This window comes from Corylus avellana, chromosome 4 (assembly GCF_965113065.1).
Source record: "Corylus avellana chromosome 4, dhCorAvel1.hap1.2, whole genome shotgun sequence".
Taxonomy (NCBI): Eukaryota; Viridiplantae; Streptophyta; class Magnoliopsida; order Fagales; family Betulaceae; genus Corylus; species Corylus avellana.
The window spans coordinates 27,320,379-27,338,072 of record NC_142493.1 but is presented as its reverse complement, the minus strand read 5'-3'; the positions used below and the strand labels follow the sequence as shown (position 1 = coordinate 27,338,072).

At 33.9% G+C, this 17,694-nt stretch overlaps 1 pseudogene; it reads right to left on the bottom strand.

Annotated features, from left to right (window-relative positions):
• Positions 1 to 8,635: 8,635 nt before the first annotated feature.
• On the bottom strand, positions 8,636 to 9,355 carry LOC148586547 (phenylalanine N-monooxygenase pseudogene; annotated as a pseudogene).
• Positions 9,356 to 17,694: the final 8,339 nt, after the last annotated feature.

Sequence of the window (17,694 nt, the reverse complement as noted above, 5' to 3'; positions counted from 1 at the left end):
AGTAAAAGTTTTTGAACAATAAGAGAATGCATGCAAAAAGCGCGAAAGTTTGAGGGGGGTAAGTGAATTTTCTCCTTTATGTTTTTATTTTTTTTCTCACTTTATCTCTCGCTCTTATGTGTTTGTGGGTGTGCTTTTGAGAATAAAAAATGATGGAAGATAGAATAAAATTTTTATTTACATAGAATAAAGTAAAATTTAGATAGTTCATTATTTGATACTTTTGCATAGCTGATAATTAAACTATAAAAAAATAAGTTTTTTAACCAAATTTTAATTAATTAATAGAGAGTTCATTGAAATCGCTCTTGGTGATAATTCTTTGTAATTGTCATTTCACTTAAGGGTCGCAAATATATATATATATATATATATATATATTTGCGACCCTTAAGATGTAGAAGCTAAGCCCCCCACGCTTACTTTCATTTTCGCGTGATTTCGACTGAATTTTTGCAACTTTGACAAAGATCAAACAGCCAAGTTGATGATCTACAGCATCCATCCAATTTCAAGATTGAATTATATGAAGATAGAGGTGATTCCGTCCCCAATAGGATATCGCAAAAAGCCTAATACTAACTTTTAAAGTTTGACGATCATGATTGAATAGTTCTATATTGACAAGTGCGCACTCTTTTGATGCTGTAGCAGGCAGAGTTTCTAAGTCCTTGTTCAGAACTTTGACCATGTCCTAATTTCCTAATTTATTTTTTTCAAAAAAAAAGTTCCTAATTAATTATCTAGTCTTTCATTTTGTTCTTTGTTTGCTGCCATTGTCTTTCTCAAGTCAAGTCATTTTCTGATCTAGAAAGGAATGATAAGGACTTTTGACAAGTCCCAAAACATGCCGAATAAGAGACTTTTATGCATTTCAATCTACATTTCTTTCCCAAGGAATGTTCAGTCCGCTTGAAACTTGCTTAGAACATAAAGCAGATGGTAGGCATGCATTATTAATTACTTTTCAGACTCAAACTGGTTGACCATAAAATTCGCTCTGCTTCTTGTTTTGTTGTTTTCAATAAAAAATGTGGAAGAGGATTTGATTTTTACTTCTTTTTTTTTCTTTTTTTCTGAACAATTTAACCATTACGTTTTTAGAATATGTTATGGGATTTGATTGTAATTAATTGTACTTTCTCGTAATCACATTCAATGATAATTAAATCTAATTGATTTGATTGTAATTAAATTTGATGATAATCAAATTAGATTATCTATCCCCAAATTTCTATAAATATGAATCTTTTGTGTTGTAACAATATCAAAGAATAAGAGTAAAATGTAGCAATTTGGTCTTTTATCTAGTAGCCGTAAGTAATAAATCAAACCATTTAAATCCTTGTTTCTTATATTTTTCTTTTGCTTTGTCTTTAATTTCTTTTACAATTTTCTTTTGTTGGGTGGCAAACCCCAACAAACACCTCAAAAACAGTAATTAAATACAATGCAAGAAATAAAATAGTAATTTTAGGTAGCCTATTTGTGTCCTACTTCTGTCCTACTAAGAATGATGTAGTTATTAAAATTATCCTTTGATCAAAAATTCAAAAATGATCAATCTCAAGCCCAATGGTGATTTTAATAGCCACACCATTCTTAATAGGATACAAGTAGGCACTTAAAAACTACTCGAAATAAAAACTACAAATAAAACCGAAAATGGATTGAAATAGATTGGGTCCCACAGTTCTTTAACCAAAACACTAAGGAAAGGGCCACCATAATTAGAGGTGAAAATGCAAGCGGTTAATAACTCTAACCGCTTGTGAATGCTATTAGGAAAAACTGCTAACCACCTGTATATATAAAATGTGGAATGTTACAATTGAGAATTAACTATATTTTTATTAGATTCTTGCCTTTTATGTTATTAAAAAAAAATTGAATCAAAAACTGTCTTTTTATTTCATGAAAAATAAGTGTCTTTATAAAAGTGAAGAATAAGGCTTTTGAGAGGGAAAATTTTTCTAGCTGCCTTCATGATAACATGTCGCCCTTTTAGGACAATGATCCTCTCCCGTGTGGCTAGGTCTCTCCTTAAAGATTTTAAGGCCATCTAACCGCCACATGGCGTATTAAAAAAAATTATTATTTTATTATTTTACTTTTAAAAATAAATAAAAAACAAAATAATAAAAACAAATATATAAAAAAGAAGGGTGGCCGTGTTGGCCACAGGGGGTGGCCGGCCACCACATTTTGGGGCATGGGGGTGGCGTCGCCACCCCCATGGGCCGGTTGGAGGTGGCCGAAGCCACCCCCATGGCCCTTGGGGGTGGTTCGGCCACCCCCAACAGGCCCATGGGGGTGGCGCCATGCCCCAAAATGTGGTGGCCGGCCACCCCCTGTGGCCAACATGGGGTGGCCAGCCACCCTTTCTTATTTTTTATATTTGTTTTTAATTTTTATTATTTTGTTTTTTATTTATTTTTAAAAGTAAAATAATAAAATAATATTATTTTTTTAATATGCCACGTGGCTGGTTGATGGCCTTAGGATCTCTCTTTAGAGATCTTAGCCATCAACTGGATCCTCTCCCGTCCAAAATGAACTGGAGATGATCCTTGTCCACTTTTTTAATAGGTAGCATTTTCAAAGCGTGTTAATACTTAACAAGGGTTTAAATTATGTAATTTAAAAATCTACAATTTCTTTAAAATAAATGCAAAGAATCATAATCCCCAAAACTTGAGGGGAGACTTGGAAGTCAACTTGGCTCAGTCCAATTAGAATGGTCCTTCTTTTCACTAAATGCTGGGAACATATTATTGATGAGCATGTGGAAAAATTAGAACAGTCCTTTCTTTTCAATAATTGCTGGGGACAAACTATTGATGAGTTTGTGGAAAAATTGAATGAAATTTTGGAATATCGTGATGTTCGTAACATACTAACGTGTAAATGCGTGATTTTTTTCTTTTGGAAAAAATATGCATCATTTTCTATTTTGGCGTCTAATGTTCAAAAACTGACGATGAACCTTATCGTCTAACTACATATGGCAAAAAGATCATCTGTCAACTTTTTCTACCTCTTTGGACGGAAACCCAGCACATGTGTCACACGTGACTTTTGTTTTGTTTTATTTTTTTATTTTTTTGTTTATTGTTTTGGTTTACTGTTTATTTTTAAAAATTTATTTTTATTTTCTATTTAACCTTTTTTAAGATTTTTTTTTTTTTTTGACACTTTTCCCTAAGAGTATTTTCGACTGAGAAAATCACGTGCTTTGCATGTGATTGGGTTTCCATCCGTCCAAAGAGATGGAAAAAGTTGACATAGGTCTTTTTTGTAACAATTAGATGCTTTGGAGGAGGCTGGTGAGAAATGATAGAATTCTTATATTTTTAATTATTTTTATAGTGAATGGATGAATCAACTATTGAGTCTACAAATTTAATGGTAGACATATTGAATTTGTACGATGAAATGAAAAAAATATGAAAAAATATTGAGGTGAATCATTTCTCCTTAAACATAGTACTATAGTATTTAAAATTTAAAATAATTAAGAGAATTATAGATGTATCCACTTATGCTAAGAATATGAACTCTATAAAGTTCTATAAAGACCTGAGTCAAGGTATATAAATCCTAGTAAGTATCAACTCAAACTCAAACTCTATTTATTTAATTTCCTAAATATTTCTTCAAATTACTCAATTGTTTTTGTCTATTTACGTAAAAGCCTTCATTAGTTAACTTAGAATTAATCTAGCGGATACTATAGAATAATGTTATAAGTTCTCTTATAGTCATCCTAGAATCCGGTCAAATGTGATGTGACTTTTAAAATTATCGTTAAATTTATTATGTAATTTATTGAACTTTAATCCATTGGTTATTTTAAAAGTTATATCACATTTAAGATGACTCCAAAAAAATTCTAAAAAAACTTATAGCATTACTAAATACTATAATATCGGTATGTTTAAGGTGAGAAAATGAGAGACCTTATAGTTTCTGACCTTATAGAATTAATCCAGCGGATACTGCTCAATTGCCATTCACAATGTGAAGCTGAATTGCGAAGAAAGTAGGGTGAACAGTGAGGACCACTGCAAGGAGGTCAGATGGAGGTGGGCGCTTTCCATGGAAGACTGACATGGGAATCTAATCAATAAAGATTTTAGCCTACGAAGACGTTCCGGGTCCACTAGCCTCAATAATTTTTCCACTAGCTTCAATAATGTAAGTGGAAAAATTATTGAGGCTGGTGGACCCGGAACGTCTTCGTAGGCTAAAATCTTTGTTGATTAGATTCCCATGTCAGTCATCCATGGAAAGCACCCACCTCCGCTAGCTTCTTCGCAATTTCGTAAACAGATTATGCTGTCGGAAAAAGATTGTCCTCTTCCTCGACCATATTCATGCAACATGGTCAATTGGTCATAGACGATGACTAATGACCCTTTACAACCACAAGTCCTCGATACTGCTACTTGATTTGATTGATGGTCATCGTCAAAAACCACCTCCATCGTGAGGTAGCTAGTCGTGTTGTTGCTATTAGCTAGCCACAACGACTGTGTCTGCATGAATATACAGTTCCCATATTAGCGATAATTTAATAGTTTCCATATTAGTCACAGACACAGCTTATACATTAAAGCATTTTTAACGAGCTCTTTAAATTTTATTTTTAGCAAAGATTTAGTAAAATATTATTAAAAAAATAATAATAATCATCAAGCTCTTTATTTCTCTCCCTATTTTAAGGCTTGTCAAATCTCTCACCACATTTTGGAGAACAATTTTCTTCTCTAATACTCCATCTTTTATGTTTGGAAAAACTTCACTTATTCACCCTAAATTTGCGCGCTTTAGCAGGCACTCTCTCATTATTTAAAAAATCTCCCTTTGATGTATCAAATTTTTATTTTCTTTCACTTTACCCATTCCGTTAGGATTTTACAGTTAAATTAAACGGTCAAATGAGTAAAAGTCCTTTATACCCCTAATTTTTTTTAAAAAATTTCAAATTTACTCTTATTTATAAATAAAAAATTATTATATTAAAAAAAAATTTAAAAAGGTTTGTGACCCGCCGGTGACTCTTGGTTGGTCACTTGTGACCCTCTGTTGGGTCATAAGTGACCCACCGGGGGTCACAACCGGCGGGTCACCCACCCATCTTCTTCTTTTCTTTTTCTTTTTTAACATAATAATAAAAATATGACCCGTGCATCACAATACGGGTGAGTTAGATCTACCGGTAAACCCACGAGCCAAGAGTTAAAAAAAAAATTAATAAAAAATAAGGGTATTTTAGTAATTTAACACCAGTCCATTAGGATTTCACAGAAAATCCTAACAGAAGGGGCAAAGTGAAAAAAAATAAAAATTTGAAATATCAAAGTGAGAGTTTTTGAACGGATGCATGCAAAAAGCGCGAAAATTTGAGGGGGGTAAGTACTGTTTTCCCTTTATGTTTTTATTTTTTCTCTCACTTTTATGTGTTTGTGGGTGTGCTTTTGAAAATAAAAAATGATGGAAGATAGAATAAAGTAAAATTTAGATAGTTCATTATTTAATACTTTTGCATAGCTCCTAGTTAAACTATAAAAAAAAATAAGTTTTTTAACCAAATTTTATTTAATTAATAGAGAGTTCATTGAAATTGCTCTTGGTGACAATTCTTTGTAATTGTCATTGCATTTAACGTCGCAAATAAGTAATTGTTTATATATATATATTAATTAGTAAACGAAATATTCATATATAAGTTTATAAAATATTTACAATAGTTCACTATACGTAATTGATATTTCACAACATTTCATTGTAACAAATACAATATTGTCCAACAAAATATGTTTATATATATATCAGGTTCATCCGGATTAAAAAAAAAAAAACGAGGGCTTAGTAATGTAATTCTATAAATCCCTCTATCATTCTCTTTTCATGGGATGAGATGGTATCGGAGGATGAGGAAGAAATGTCTAAAATTACTTGGGCTGGGTATGGCAAGAGCATAAAAGGAAGAATAAGGTGAGCGATATGGGGAGTTTTAGAAGATGGAAGGAAGAAGACTAGGGGTGAAAAGACAGATACGATTAGTAGTTATTGGTTAAAACTGCTAACCATAACCGCCTAGGTTGTTAGCGGTTAATAACTCTTAATAACCGCTTTTTAAAAGAAAAAATTTAAAAATTTTAATTTTTTTCTAAAAAAAAAACAAGGTTGTTTATATGATAATACAATAATATCATACTATATACGACATCGTTTCTAAATTTTTATATATATTTAAAATTTTAAACACAAAAACGACATCATTTCACACACACACACACACACACACACACACATATATATATATATATATATATATATATAGGGTTAGCAATTTTTTTTAATTGCCTTCAAAAGCGATTAGCGGTTAATACAATTAGCAATTAACTATTAGTGCGGCTAGCTATTAGTGAGCGGATATTAACCACCCCTCTTCACCCCAAAAGGAGACACAGAAAATTAAGGGATAAAACTGAAAAGGAGAAGGGAAGAGCAGTCTTGAGTCTTGACAGGGGGCGTAGAGCTTGATGAAGGGAAAATGAAGGGCGTGGATGAAAAGTACCGTAAAAGAGTAGTTGTCGTGGCTAGCAGCAATTAATGTGGTAGGTGTTCCAGGTTGTTTACACATTCCTAGAATTGCTCTAGCATTAAAGGGGTTAGATGAATGGTTGCTCAAGTGTTCTAGAAAGCCACAAAAGTTAATTGGTAATAAATCTTTTACGAAGAGATTATAAATTTGAGGTCAAATTTAGAATTTACAAACCTGAATGAAGTTTATTTTCTAATTTGAAAATTTGTTTACATGTCCTAACGTTCCTCTTCTGTTATGTATCAAGCAGTATCATTTAAAAATGTCTGATAGAACCACAATACGAAGCTCAAATGCATGAGCTTACCTTATCAAAATCAAGTGAAGTGCCCATTTCGAAATACACATTTAGTCATTTTTGTTCTTTGGATCTTTTCGATAGGCATAGGCATACGATCCTGCAAGTTCTTGGTCTTTGAATCTCGGTAGCATTCATATTTTTCTTCTCCCTTCATTTTGAAAAATTTACTATATACAATAATTGGTTGTCTATATATTTACACATCCATGGGTAAATGGTACCAAATAATGCGATGTAGCCTATAACAATTTGGCCATTAACATCTTGAAAAAGCGTTCCATTAGGAATGTATTCATAAACTAGAATAGGAATTTCAGTCTCCAAACAACAGCCAATTAACTTAACCACATTCTTGTGGTAAATTTGTGAAAGAATGACAACTTCATTAATGAATTCTTCGAGTTTTCCTTCATCAATTACTCTGGACTTTTTCATCGTAATGATTCTTCCATCTACCAACATGCCTTTGTAAACAATGTCTTGTCTTCCCTGGCCAAGTATTTTATTCACATTAAAACAGTTAGTGGCTTTCTCCAAATCTTTTGAATTAAACAATTTGGTGTTCTCAATATTGGCTTCATGTGAAGATATATAATTGTTGTTTCAATTATAAACCACCATTTCATTTGAAGAACATGTTATTCTGTTTAATCATCATCATTTTCTTTATCACTTTGTTGGACCACCATCCACCAATAAGTAGAACCAATAACCCAAGGCCAAATTGACAACCCTAATTATATAAGGTCAAATATAATTAATTTTAACTTGCCGTGATTTGAGCTTTGATCTCTTCTACTGATAGAGTTGGTACCTTGTTCGAATTTGAAAAACACTATGTAGACTCCAAATACCAATTAATGCGGAATTAACAAATAAGAGGCAATAAACAATTTAAGCACCAAAATATGTAAAGCAGTAAATTACACAGACACAAATATTTTGGTAACGAACAGGAAACCTTTTAGAAAATGATCTAAAAGTAAAACCTTTCCGGGGCAGCCAAACCTAAGAAAGCACTATTAAAAGATTATCCAGATATTATAGACATTATGAACACTTACAATCATTTGCTTGCCCTTGGCTCTGTAAGATCGACAAGCCTACAACTTGTCTCCTTGCTCACAATCTTCTTCAACATAATTCTTCTTTACCGGATCCTTCCGATAGACTTCTCAATGAAGCACACAAAATCAAACAAACATAAATACTCTAAGAGTAACGATTTATAACTCACAACATATAATTGTTATTAAAAGATTATCCAGAGATTATAGACACTAGGAACACTTACAACCCTTTGCAAGACCTTGGTTCTGTAAGATCGACAAGCCTACAACTCGTCTCCTTGCTCACAATCTTTTTCAACATAATTCTTCTTTACCAGATCCTTCCGATAGACTTGTCAATGAAGCACACAAAATCAAACTAACATAAATACTCTAAGAGTAACGATTTATAACTCACAACATATGATTGCTCTTAGCTCAACCTTTGACGAACTCTAGGGTAGAAAATTTGTGTTTTTCTCTTCTATAAAGTTGTATTTATATCACATATAAAACCCTAGACCTGGGCCCACTTAAAAACACGTTTTTGACATAAAACCTATGGGGTGTCCGGACATGGTAGGTGCATGTCCGAACAAGGCATTGCGAAGGAGCAAATATACACTTGCTAGAAAGCGTGTCCAAATAGCCTAGCACCATGTCCGGACAACCTTACTCCATGTCTGGACAACCATTGCGTTGGAGAAAACTGAGTTGTTGGAAATTGTCTCCGGACAGCTCTATCTTCGTGTCCGGATACCCTTGTCTTGTGAATGGATCTTGGAGCTTTGGAACTTCCATTTTGATCACCGAATTATCCAACACAAGAACTAACAGATTGTTTGCCAAAATGAAGGCGTCGAGCAAGTCCTCAGCCTCCTTCTTCTTCCCATCTCTCCATTGCTCTACTCTCTCATGGATGATCGGTTCTTCATAGCTGCTAACAATTCTCATAGCCTCACTCACCATCTTTTCATGACCACCTAAGTCTAGCGCTCTTAAGCATGGGATGTAATTCGACAAAACAAATGCATAAATATGAGTGAGTATGCTCCAAAGTGATTCAACATATTCCACTTCCTTAACTCCAGGCCCTCCATCATTGCTTCCTTTTCCAAAGTATCATTTGTTGAATATCAACTTCCTCATTACATTTCCACAATATTGATGTATAGCAAGCCTCACGTCAATAACAGAGGTGCTTTTCTCAGACTGGTTACGAACGAACCGAACAAGATTGTCAGCTTCTTCCGTCCTCTTATTAAGTAGCCAGTAAAGTATTTTGGAGTTGATTATGTTGGAAGCCACCACCTTTCTCATCTTCTTCCATTGATCTGTCCATGGTACAAGAGCTATCATCTTGAATCCACAACTAAAATACTTGGTCGCCATTGTAAGAGGTCTTGATGCGAACATTGAATCATATTGTTTCAAGAACTACTCCTGGGCAATTTCTGGCAAAGTCATGGGGATAATTAACATGAACACCAAAAGATTTTTGTGATTTTCAATTAGGTCATTCGAGTGTTTTTCATTCAAATAAGTGACGCATGTTCAGAGACGTCACCATTTTTTGCCAAATCAAATTAAAATAACAATTAAGTTTTGAAAAATTAAAATCTAAAAAAATAAAAAGAGAGCACTGGGTTGGTTAAGCTACCATCATATGCCCCAAAGGCTGCAGGGGAGGGGAGGAGCAACCTCCAACGTTGGGGTGACCGGCACGTACACTCCAGCAAACCGAGTTGGTGAACTATAATTTTTTGTAATCAAATATAAAATTATTATTTTAATTTGATGCAGCAAAAATCTTAAGGTTTCAATTTTAGGATTTAAAAACCGAGGTGGTGAACTATAAATTTTACTCAAGGATTTATCTCGTTAAACACAATTGGGCCTTGCCCAAGAAGCCATATCCTTATGGGCTAAAGTCATTTATTCTAATTCTAAGTACCCTTTTGAACATTAATTATGCATTTTGTTAAGCCCTTTTAGTTTCATTCATGTGTGCAAGTGTTCATTTTGTGGTTGATTTGCCACTCATATGATGTTGGCATCAAAATGGACACGAAAATGTTGTACATAACTTAATTACATGTCCATATTTTAGACTTGAAACACATAAAAATGTCGATTTTGGAGAAAATTTCAAAAAATTTAAAACATAAAACATAAAATAAATAAATAAAGGGAGCCAAGTGGTCGAACACCCCCTAAATTCCTCTCGTATCCTTTCCTTTTTCCTAAACTTTTTTTCTCTAGAATCAAAGCATTTTAAGTATTTCAAGTCTAAAACATGCACATGTACGTCATTAATTTCTATTCATTTTAATACCAACATTTAATGAATGGGCCAAATCGCAACAAAACATTAGTATGAGAGAACCAAGTGTCATAAAATGATAGTTTGAGAGAGCTTCTGCAAATGATAGTGTAGGAAAATTCAGGCATTTCAAGTCTAAAATATGCTAATGGATGGCACATGCTACAAATTCCATCTATTTTAATCCTCTCGATTGACAGAATGGGAATTTTGGAGATAATGTATTTTTCCAATTATTTATTAGTTTGTTTCTTTCACCCAAAGAAAATAAAGAAAGGTGTATCCTTTCTAAATCAAAACTCGATGCTGAGAGATGATGAAATAACCAGTGGAATATTTGGGGTGGTTTTGGAACGAACAGTTTCATGAGACACTACATGTGTACTGGTTGGTGATGCTGAATCGCTGATACCAGTTTATTTACAGCCCTATAGCTAGTAATTGCCAAGAAAAAAAAAAGGGTACCAATATTCTGCTAATTTACGTTTATGCTCCTGTAAAAATAATATTCTATTTTCATTTTCAGCTCTAGAAACAAACGAATGAGAACGACATTGAACAAGTCCCAATGCATGCCAAAGAGACTTTCTTGCATTTTAGGTCTATATCTGTTTTTCAATTCGGCTTGAAACTTACTTATAACATAAAGTTGATAATCTTAGGGGTGAAAAAACGGTTACAATTAGTGGTTATTGACTAAAAATACTGTTAATCGAAACCGCACTAACCGCCTAGGTGGTTAATAACTCTAATAACCGCGAACCGCTTTTTAAAGGAAAAAAATAAAAAATAAAAAATAAAAAAACCATTTAAAATGATGGTGTTTCTATGGTAATAGGATAATATCATACTAACAAACTTTCTAGATTTTTATACACTTTTTTATACATATAAAATTTTAAACACAAAATTTTTATATATTTTTATTTATTTATATATATTAAAAAACCTAAAATCGCTAACCATAACCGCTTAGGCGGTTAGCGCTTAGTGCAGCTAGCGGTTAGTGCGGTTACTGGTTAGCACGTGGTTAATAACCGCCCGCCTTTTCACCCCTTGATAGTCTAAAATTAAGATGCCTATTACATCATGGTCCTTATTAATTTTCAGACCCAAACTGGTTGAACATAGAATCATGCTCTTTTCTTGCTTTGTTGTTTTCAACAAGTTTAATGCCATTAATTCTCATAGGACCAGATACTTATAAGTAAAGCAGCTTGAGGTTTGATTTGGAAAAGAGTTCCATTAGGAACGTATTCATAAACTAGCAGAGGAACTTCTGTCTCCAAACAACATCCAATTAGCTTAACCACATTCCTGTGGTTAATTTCTGAAAGAATGACAACTTCATTAATAAATTTTTCGAGTTTTCCTTCATGAATTACCTCAGACTTTTTCACAGCAACTATTCTTCCATCTGCTAACATGCCTCTGTAAACAGTGTCTTGTCCTTCCTAACCAAGTATTCTATTTGCATTGAAACGGTCAGTAGCCTTCTCTAAATCTTTTGAGTTAAACAATTTGATGTACTCAACATTGGCTTCATATGAAGATAATTGTTGTTTTAACAGTAAACCACCATTTCATTTAAAGAACTTGTTCTTCTGTTTAATATTCCTCATTTTCTTTACCACTTTGTCGGACCACCATCCAGCAACAAGTAGAATTAATAGCCCAAGGCGACTACTAATACCTGCTTAACACAAAGTAATAGAAAAGATTACTCGTTGTACTAATAGGTTATAGCAATAGTCTTGATTGAGAACGTCGAATTCAAAGATTGTGATATGAACACTTGAAACGATAGGAATATAATTGAGTGCCATAAGTTTTTGAAAATGTAACCATGGAGAGCCCATTTTGATCCCTTTAAATTTGTTCGAGAGATGTGCTTTAAATGTTTTCTCAAAACAAGTGTATTAAAAACTTTTCTCCAAAATATAATATTAATTATTCTAAAAGAATGTGTATCCAAAACAATTGGATAAACATTCTTCCTTAAAACAAGCAAGGTGAAAGAAAATCAATCAAAACAATGTGGGACAAAATATGAGATTTCTTGTGTGCATGGGTGGTAGTTTTTGAAAAGAAAAATAAAACAGGAAGCTAAACACTCCTATCCAAATAATATAAACATAAGACATTTAATCCCCAATTATTTAAAAAAAAAAATAGAAAATAAGACATTTAATTTTTAAATTAATATTATAAATTTTTTTTTTGTGGGTAACAAATTCCGACTCAATAAGCAAAGTCGGGCAATATCATTGATTATTCCAATAGTTTAATTTGATAAAAATATGAAATTTAATCGTACAACATGTGCTTGCATGTGTAGCTATTTAGCACGGACAATGATCCTCTCAATTTCTTTATAAGGATTTAAAGTTAGTGCATCGAATAATTTACACATAATTTCACATTATTTGAATTATAAAAGATGTTTTTAACATTGATTTCATATATACAGTTAAATACACCAATTTTAAATTAATTTTATTTGAAATTAAGAGAATCCCATTCCATTTAGCATAAGGATAGCAAGTGGTTGGAAAAAGCAAGGTCTTGTTTTTAAAAGGGACCATCCGCCCAGGTTAATAAGTTAAAGTTTCATGAATCATACTATAAAAGAAGTAGATTATTGAGAACATTAAGGAGAAAACAAAATAAAAGAAAAATATATTTTCTTGAGTTTTTCATTTTGACTAATTACGTTTCATGATTGATTGGTACTATATTGATAAATGCACTCTTTTGATGCTGTAAGCAAGCTTTTTGAAGTCGTAAGTTTAGCATATTGACTAAGGGTCTGTTTGAGATTGCGTTTGAGATGTCTAAAAATACTTTAACATTCAAAAAATCTGTTTGAAGAAAAATCATATAGCATGAGCTTGTAACATATATATGGTAGATATATATGAGCTACAAGGTTCATAACACATGCTGAACTAGGGATCAAGATCCTTCTAGCCATGCTTTACATCTAACAATCTACAACGTGCCAGCTGTTATACAAAATAAATGCTAAAGTTAATGAATCTTTAATGCCTCAATGAACTAGAGAGAGAAAATAATAAGAGAATCTCAAATGTGAAAGAAATTTTAGGGGATCTTAATCCCCGAACTAGGACATAGTCAATTATTATTGTTATTTATTTATTTATTTTTGACATGTTCACACAAGAGGGGGAAGGGAGATTCGAACTAGTGACCTCTGCTTCATTAGGCGTGATTTTCAACCAATTAAGCTACCCATTGGGGATAGGACATAGTCAATGTTACTCTTTTATAAATTCCTAGTTCAGCATACGGCCATATTGCTGAAATAGGACTTTTTTTCTTTTTGGTTGAAATCGGTGAACTAGGACTTAGAAAAAAGAGGATATAACACCTTGCCTAAATGAATTCATAATCATCAGTAGTAGTGGAAGTTCCAGTTCACAAGAAGGGTACAATTCGTTCTTGAAAATTCTATATACGACTCCAAACGACACCTATTCTGAACGTATAGGTGTTTCACACAATATTATGCGGAAATAGATCTGACCTAACAAATAATAATTAACCAAAAAACAGATATGCAATGAACAATAAAGAATACAGATATTTTGGTTACGAAGAGGAAACCAATTAGAGAACTCTCTAAAAGTAAAACCTCTTCGGGGCAGCCAAACCCAGGAAATCAACTAACTCAGTAAAAGAACAAAGGATTACAAGACGTTCACACTTACAAAACCTTTGCAATTGACACGATCTTGTATAAGACAAGCAACCCACTTGCCTTCTACCGCAGTAGCCCTTTCCAGAGACAGCTGGCACAATTCTTCTACGTGATCTCCCTTCACCGGAACTCCGGTTGACTTCACTTCAACAATCAATAAGTAAATACAAACGATCACTCTAAGAGAGAGAACTGACTCTACCCTCTTAGCTCACAAAGGCGAATTCTAGATGCAGAAATTCGTGCCTCTCTCTTCCTATTGAGATGTATTTATAATAGTCTTATCATTCCTAGACCTAGGAAATAGTTTATATTCATTTAAAACTGTTACAGGTACGCGGCGTCCGGACGGGAACATGTGCCGTCCGGACGGGACAACAAAATACAGCCAAAACGTGTTTTTAACACATGGCCATCTGCAATCTCGTCCGGACGAGATTGCACACGAGCCATTCCGCTCAGCTCCGTAGTCTTCTGTTTATGGCCCGTTTTGACCCAGTAAACATTGGAATTAGTTAAACCTTGTGAAACATGGCTTTGTAGGTCCTTGAGTTAGCTTTCCAACGCCACAAAGATTGCTCCAATCAGAGGCCTGAAACTCAAGATATAACCTTTTTAGTAAAAGTCGTCCGGACGGGATTCAGACGAGACTGCAGACGAGGCTCTCGAGAATTCTTGTTTATCGAGCTCGTCCAGACGGGATTGCAAATGAGATTGCAGACGAGGCTGTCGGAGAAAATAGAATTCTTCGAGTGTCCGAACGGTACTTCTTCTCGTCCGAACGGTAATTGAATGGATGATGAATCTTGGCACTTTTAGTCACCATTGTGCTTACCGAATTAAGCCAACAAGAACTTATAGTTCTCCTAACATGCTACTGGTAAACATTTTAGAAACCAAACTAGAAGACCTAATTACTCATGCTACTGGTGACTAATTTATTTTTCAATTTCTTGTATTAGGGTACGGTTGATCAAGGTCGAAAAGTCAATCTTGGGTTGTTGAGTCGTTAAGGTCCCCACTCTCCAACCACCAAATCTACTACTCCCCCGTTGTTTTCCCAAAAGACACTACTAATTTTGGACATAAACAAAAGGAACAGAACAAAAGTAAATAAACATTATGCTGAGGACGTATACGTAGTACTCGAGCGAAGTTAGAAGGGGGATTTCTGTCCTCATTAATTGTGTCATTTTTAATGACGTGACTTTAAAAATTATCATTAAATTTGAGATGATTATTATTACATTTTAATTTATTGGTGATTTTAAAAGTTACATAACATTTGAGAGGACACAAAGAGAACAAAAATCCTCCTAATTCTAGTATTACTTTGTCGCACTCTGACAATTTTTGTAAGAATTTAGGACAAAAGTTGAATGCATGGACCTATTTATGTCTTTTTTCTTACCACGTGAAGTTTCTAGCTAATTTTTATACCTAATGAGCTAATTGCAAATGGGTGAAATTTTGTATTTTTCTCTTAAATTAATATTATAACACTTATTATCACAGTTCAAACTCCCACTTGATAAGTGCAGTCCAACAAATTACTAGTTATTCTAAAACTTAAAGTAATAGAAATAATAATAAATATAATCATACAAATTACTATTCTAACTCACACTACAAAAAAACTATCATTTTCTAACGTGGCAAACAGTACATGATTTTTGCCACGTCACAAATTACTGACGTGGCAAAAATGCAACGTCAGAAATTTCTTACGTGTTAAATGTTGGCATGTCACTAAAAAAAAAAGCTGGATTTTCAATTTTTTTCCTCTTCTTTCCCTCTTCTTTTCCCTTAATTTAATCTTTTATTAATCTTTATTCCCTTTATTCTATCTTGTTTATTCTTCTTTCCCTTTATTCTTTTATTCAACTTCTTTCCCTTTTCTTTTATTTCCCCAGACTCAGCTCTCTCTCTCTCTCTCTCTCCAGATCCTCTCTCAATCTCCCTCTTCTCTCTGCACATGCAGCCGGCTAGCTCCCTCTAGAGGGAAGAAGAAAAGGAAAAGGAGAAGAGAAAAAGAAGAGAAGCAGCAGAAGAAGAAGAAAAGGAGAAGAGAAGAAGAAGAAAAAAAAAAGGGGGGAGAAGAGAAGATAAGAAGATTTTTTGGGTTTTTGAGGATTTGTTGGGTTTGACGTTTGGGTTTTTGATTTTTCAGGTTGATTTTTTTATTTGGGTTTTTGATTTTTTGAAGATTTTTTGGGTTTGGGTTTTCGAAAATAGAGGAAAGAAGAGAGAGAGAGAGAGAGAGAGAGAGAGAGAGAGTGAGAAAATGGAGAAAAGAAGAGAGAGAGAGCTAGTTGGAGAATTAACGAAAATGGAGAAAATGAGAGAGAGAGAGAGAGAATGAGAAAATGGAGAAAATGGAGAAAAGAAGAGATCAGAGAGAGAGAGAGCTGGGAGAACATTGACGGTGGAGAAAAGAATTGAAAAAATATATATTATTTTAATTGAAAAATAATTTAAAATAATAAATTTTTTTAATTGAAAAAAAAATTCCATAAAAATTTTAAAAAAGAAAAATTATTTTTTTAATAATTTTTAAATTGCTGACGTGTCAATTTTGACACGTCAGGAAATTTACTGACAATTTCCTGACGTGTCAAAATTTGACACGTCATAAATTTTTTTTGACGTGCCAATTTTGACACGTCAGAAAATTCTAACGTGTTACATCTGACACGTCATAAATTTTCCGTTTCTGACACCCAAAATTTTAACGCCTGACACACGTCAAAAATACCCCATTAGGAAAATTTTCTAACGTGTTAGACCACGTAACACGTCAGAAAACGCATTTCAGCAACAAAATTTTTTTTTGTAGTGTCACATTAACATTCATACAAGGAAATGTGGTCATGTTTTTTTTTTTTTTTTAATAGAAGGAGGGAAAGGTTACAAAGGAGGATCTTTCCCATTCTTGATCCTAATGGAAGAGAGAATGGGGGATCCTGTGGGAATGCTTCCAAACACAAAGTGGGTAGCGGCCCATTTTGCTAAAGCGTGTGCACGATAGTTGGCACATTTTGAAACTTTCGAAGCATGCCAGCTTTGAAAGGAAGAAAGAACTAATCTAATGTCTGAAACAAAAGAAGAAAAATTCCAAGAAGAGAAAATAAAGGGGCTGATTCACAGCAAGGGTAACCAAAAAGGCATCTCCTTCAAGGAGAAAATGGGCAGCACTTGCAAAGGCTGCCAACCGAGAGGAAAGGAGGGCAGCAGAGGCTTCTTCCATGAGCACATCAGTAGAAGAGAGTCTTTGAGTAGCAGCTAGGACAATTTCACCTGAAGAGTTACTAATCACAGCTGCTGCCACAACAAAATTCTCACGGATGGCTACACCAAAATTCCCTTTCAAAAAACCAATACCAGGAGGAAGCCAAAGAGAGGGGAGGGCAGCAGCATTCCATGCCAAACAATGCTGTTGCAAGGTAGCTTTGAGCTTTTGAATAGCCATCAATGGGTTGGGAAGAGAAGCTTCAAAGATCAACTTGTTACGGGCCAGCCAAATGGAATCCATAACCAAAGCAGCATGAAGTTGGAATCTCCTACAGTCTGCCTTGGGGATATCAAGCTTAGCATGGGGAAAAATAATAGCCAATATCCAATCAGAGATAAGTCTAGAGGAGAAGCGAGCCAAATTGAGGGGCCAAGGAGAAGAGCTCCACAGAGCTT